Consider the following 6,000-nt stretch of genomic DNA (forward strand, 5'->3'; position numbering starts at 1 on the left):
CCATTAGAGAGGAAGAAGAGGAGAGCAGAACTTAGTCAGCTGTCAATCTCCCCTTCCTCTGGTACGGGTTAAATCAAAATTTTTAGAAAATCAGTGGTGTAGAGATAGTAGATCTCCCCACCCTCCAGCGAGACACTCTTAAGGGAGGAACCAGGGAAAGACAAACCCTTGTGAGGGAGTTGTGGCACTAGGCACTGTGCAACAGCACCTAACAAGGCATTAAAGAAAAGCTATTCCCAGCTCACATCCAGATATATAACAAGCAAATACAACAATATATGAGAGAAAATAGGCAAACATTAACATTAAACACCCTGGAAAAAACATCAAGTGAAAAGTATCTTCTATGGCTTAGAGATAAAAGAATCTCTCAGGTTAAGTTCCACTGTGGCATTTCTCTGGATGGAGGTCCTCTTCTCCTGGGGTTTTTGCTTTGCCGAATTGGTAATGGTGGAGTAGTGGGAAGTTCCAGTTCCCAATCCACCAGGTTGGGAAGCAGGATCTTCAAGTCAGAACAGAAGGCTGGGAGGTCTTTGAGGGAACGTAAGATAGTAGAACGTCCATCTCTCATTACTATAAGTGCAAATGGAAAACCCCAACAGTACTTAAGATCTTTGTTTTTCAAGGACAAAAGGAGTGGTTTTAAGTGTCTTCTACTTTGGAGAGTAATCAAGGAGAGGTCATGATATAATTGAATAGGAGTCCCTTAGAAGTCAATTATACAGAGAGTGTGGGCTTTAGACATTATGGCCTCCTTTAACCCCTTCATGACCCAGCCTATTTTGACCTTAATGACCTGGCCGTTTTTTGCAATTCTGACCAGTGTCCCTTTATGAGGTAATAACTCAGGAACGCTTCAATGGATCCTAGCAGTTCTGAGATTGTTTTTTCGTGACATATTGGGCTTCATGTTAGTGGTAAATTTAGGTAAATAAATTCTGTGTTTATTTGTGATAAAAACGGAAATTTGGCGAAAATTTTGCAATTTTCACATTTTTAATTTTTATTCTGTTAAACCAGAGGGTTATGTGACACAAAATAGTTAATAAATAACATTTCCCACATGTCTACTTTACATCAGCACAATTTTGGAAACAAAATTTTTTTTTCCTAGGAAGTTATAAGGGTTAAAATTTGACCAGCGATTTCTCATTTTTACAACGAAATTTACAAAACCATTATTTTTAGGGACCACCTCACATTTGAAGTCAGTTTGAGGGGTCTATATGGCTGAAAATACCCAAAAGTGACATCATTCTAAAAACTGCACCCCTCAAGGTGCACAAAACCACATTCAAGAAGTTTATTAACCTTTCAGGTGCTTCACAACAGCAGAAGCAACATGGAAGGAAAAAATGAACATTTAACTTTTTAGTAACAAAAATGATCTTTTAGCAACAATTTTTTTTATTTTCCCAATGGTAAAAGGAGAAATTGAACCATGAAAGTTGTTGTCCAATTTGTCCTGAGTACGCTGATACCTCATATGTTGAGGTAAACCACTGTTTGGGCGCACGGCAGGGCTTGGAAGGGAAGGAGCACCATTTGACTTTTTGAATGAAAAATTGGCTGCACTCTTTAGCGGACACCATGTCACGTTTGGAGAGCCCCTGTGTGCCTAAAAATTGGAGCTCCCCACAAGTGACCCTATTTTGGAAACTAGACGCCCTAAGGAACTTATCTAGATACATAGTGAGCACTTTAAACCCCCAGGTGCTTCACAATTTGATCCGTAAAAATGAAAAAGTACTTTTTTTTCACAAAAAAATTAGCCTCAATTTTTTCATTTTCACATGGGCAACAGGATAAAATGGATCCTAAAATGTGTTGGGCAATTTCTCCTGAGTACACCGATACCTTACATGTGGGGGTAAACCACTGTTTGGGCACATGGTAAGGCTCGGAAGGGAAGGAGCGCCATTTGACTTTTTGAATGAAAAATTATCTCCATCGTTAGCGGACACCATATCGCGTTTGGAGAGACCCTGTGTGCCTAAACTTTGAAGCTCCCCCACAAGTGACCCCATTTTGGAAACTGGACCCCCCAAGGAACTTATCTAGATGCCTTGTGAGCACTTTAATCCCTTTGGTGCTTCACAAATTGATCCGTAAAAATGAAAAAGTACTTTTTTTTCACAAAAAATTTCTTTTCGCCTCAATTTTTTCATTTTCACATGGGCAATAGGATAAAATGGATCCTAAAATTTGTTGGGCAATTTCTCCCGAGTACTCCGATACCTCATATGTGGGGGTAAACCACTGTTTGGGCACACGGCAGGTCTCGGAAGGGAAGGCGCGCCTTTTGACTTTTTGAATGGAAAATTAGCTCCAATTGTTAGCGGACACCATGTCGAGTTTCGAGAGCCCCTGTGTGCATAAACATTGGAGATCCCCCACAAATGACCCCATTTTGGAAACTAGACCCCCAAAGGAACTAACCTAGATGTGTGGTGAGCACTTTGAACCCTCAAGTGCTTCACAGAAGTTTATAACGCAGAGCCATGAAAATAAAAAAAAAATTTTTCAAAAATGATTTTTTAGCCCGCAATTTTTTTCCCAAGGGTAACAGGAGAAATTTGACCCCAAAAGTTGTTGTCCAGTTTCTCCTGAGTACGCGGATACCCCATATGTGGGGGTAAACCACTGTTTGGGCACATGCCGGGGCTCGGAAGTGAAGTAGTGATGTTTTGAAATGCAGACTTTGATGGAATGCTCTGCGGGCGTCACATTGCATTTGCAGAGCCCCTGATGTGGCTAAACAGTAGAAACCCCCCACAAGTGACCCCATTTTGGAAACTAGACCCCAAAAGGAACTTATCTACATGTGAGGTGAGCACTTTGAACGCCCAAGTGCTTCACAGAAGTTTATAACGCAGAGCCGTGAAAATAATAAATAAGTTTTCTTTCCTCAAAAATAATTTTTTAGCCCAGAATTTTTTAATTTTCCCAAGGGTAACAGGAGAAATTTGACCCCAATATTTGTTGTCCAGTTTCTCCTGAGTACGGTTATACCCCATATGTGGGGGTAAACTACTGTTTGGGCACATGCCGGGGCTCGGAAGTAAAGTAGTGACATTTTGAAATGCAGGCTTTGATGGGATGCTCTACGGGCGTCACGTTTTGTTTGTAGAGCCCCTGATGTGGCTAAACAGTAGAAACTCCCTACAAGTGACCCCATTTTGGAAACTAGACCCCTAAAGGAACTTATCTAGATATGTGGTGAGCACTTTCAACCCCCAAGTGCTTCACAGAAGTTTATAACGCAGAGCCGTGAAAATAAGAAATACATTTTCTTTCCTCAAAAATAATTTTTTAGCCCAGAATTTTTTATTTTCCCAAGGGTTACAGGAGAAATTGGACCCCAAAAGTTGTTATCCAGTTTCTCCCGAGTACGCTGATACCCCATGTGTGGGGTAAACCACTGTTTGGGCACACGTCGGGGCTCAGAAGGGAAGTAGTGACTTTTGAAATACAGACTTTGATGGAATGGTCTGCGTACGTCACGTTGCGTTTGCAGAGCCCCTGGTGTGCCTAAACAGTAGAAACCCCCCACAAGTGACCCCATTTTGTAAACTAGACCCCCCAAGGGACTTATCTAGATATGTGGTGAGAACTTTGAAACCAAAAGAAACGAGGGAGATCCAGCTCCAGGAAAGAGAAATAGTCTCTGATAAAATCCAAAATAGCTTTATTGTCATGAAAAAAATATAAAATGTGGACTCCAATGACAAGTGGTATAACAAAGAAATCACATAGCAGCTCTCACTGCACTGAACGCGTTTCGAACACAGCTGTGTTAGCATACTGAGGATTAAGAACACAGCAGTGTTCGAAACGCGTTCAGTGCAGTGAGAGCTGCTATGTGATTTCTTTGTTATACCACTTGTCATTGGAGTCCACATTTTATATTTTTTTCATGAAAATAAAGCTATTTTGGATTTTATCAGAGACTATTTCTCTTTCCTGGAGCTGGATCTCCCTCGTTTCTTTTGTATCCATGACCTTGTTGGCTGCACGCTTGATCCTTGCTCGGATTTCTTCTTGGAATTTGGACTCCATTTGGGTGAGCTGAAGATTTTTTCCCTTTTTTACGAGAACTTTGAACCCCCAAGTGCTTCACAGACGTTTACAACGCAGAGCTGTGAAAATAAAAAAATCATTTTTCTTTCCTCAAAAATGATGTTTTAGCAAGCAATTTTTTATTTTCTCAAGGGTAACAGGAGAAATTGGACCCCAATAATTGTTGCGCAGTTTGTCCTGAGTATGCTGGTATCCCATATGTGGGGGTAAACCACTGTTTGGGCACACTTCGGGGCTCGGAAGTGAGGGAGCACCATTTGACTTTTTGAATACAAGATTGGCTGGAATCAATGGTGGCGCCATGTTGCGTTTGGAGACCCCCTGATGTGCCTAAACAGTGGAAACCCCTCAATTCTACCTCCAACTAACCCCAACACACCCCTAACCCTAATCCCAACTGTATCCATAACCCTAACCACAACCCTAACCCCAACACACCCCTAACCACAACCCTAACCCCAACACACCCCTAACCCTAACCACAACCCTAATGCTATGTGCCCACGTTGCGGATTCGTGTGAGATTTTTCAGCACCATTTTTGAAAAATCAGCGGGTAAAAGGCACTGCGTTTTACCTGCGGATTTACCGCGGATTGCCAGTGTTTTTTGTGCGGATTTCACCTGCGGATTCCTATTGAGGAACAGGTGTAAAAAGCTGCAGAATCCGCACAAAGAATTGACATGCTGCGGAAAATACAATGCAGCGTTTCCGCGTGGTATTTTCCGCACCATGGGCACAGCGGATTTGGTTTTCCATATGTTTATATGGTACTGTAAACCTGATGGAACACTGCTGTGGATCCGCAGCCAAATCCGCACCGTGTGTATATAGCCTAATTCTAAAGGTATGTGCACACGCTGCAGAAAACGCTGCGGATCCGCAGCAGTTTCCCATGAGTTTACAGTTCAATGTAAACCTATGGGAAACAAAAATCGCTGTACACATGCTGCAGAAAAACTGCACGGAAACGCAGCGGTTTACATTCCGCAGCATGTCACTTCTTTCTGCGGATTCCACAGCGGTTTTACAATTGCTCCAATAGAAAATCGCAGTTGTAAAACCGCAGTGAAATGCGCAGAAAAACCGCGGTAAATCCACGATAAATCCACAGCGGATAAGCACTGCGGATTTATCAAATCCGCTGTGGAAAAATCCACAGAGGAGCAGAATACATGTGCACATACCGTAGCCTAACCCTAACCCTAACCCTAGTTCTAACTCCAACCTTAGTGGGAAAAAAAAAATTCTTTATTTTATTATTGTCCCTACCTATGGGGGTGACAAAGGGGGGGGGGGTCATTTACTGTTTTTTTTTTTGATCACTGTGAGGTTTTATCACAGTGATCAAAATTCATATTGGAACGAATCTGCCGGCCGGCAGATTAGGCGGGCGCACTGCGCATGCGTCTGCCATTTTGGAAGATGGCGGCACCCAGGAAAGAAGACGGATGGACCCCGGGAGGCTCGGTAAGTATGATGGCGTGGGGGGGGAGCACGGGGGGGGGGTGGATCGGAGCATGGGGGTGGATCGGAGCATGGGGCGGGTGGATCGGAACACGGGGGGTGGATTGGACTACGGGGGGTGGATGGGAGCACGGGGGGTGGATCGGAGTGCGGGGAGTGGATCGGAGTGCAGGGGGTGGATCGGAGTGCAGGGGGGTTGGATTGGAGCACGGGGGGTGGGATTGGAGCACGAGGGAGCAGACAGGAGGACGGGGGAGCGGAGCACAGGACGGAGGGGAGCGGACCACAGATCGGAGGGGTGGGGGGGCGATCGGTGGGGTGGGGTGGGTGCACATCAGTGTTTCCAGCCATGGCTGATGATATTGCAGCATCGGCCATGGCTGGATTGTAATATTTCACCAGTTTTTTAGGTGAAATATTACAAATCGCCCTGATTGGCAGTTTCACTTTCAAC

The sequence above is a fragment of the Ranitomeya imitator genome, chromosome 5 (assembly GCF_032444005.1).
Source record: "Ranitomeya imitator isolate aRanImi1 chromosome 5, aRanImi1.pri, whole genome shotgun sequence".
Taxonomy (NCBI): domain Eukaryota; kingdom Metazoa; phylum Chordata; class Amphibia; order Anura; family Dendrobatidae; genus Ranitomeya; species Ranitomeya imitator.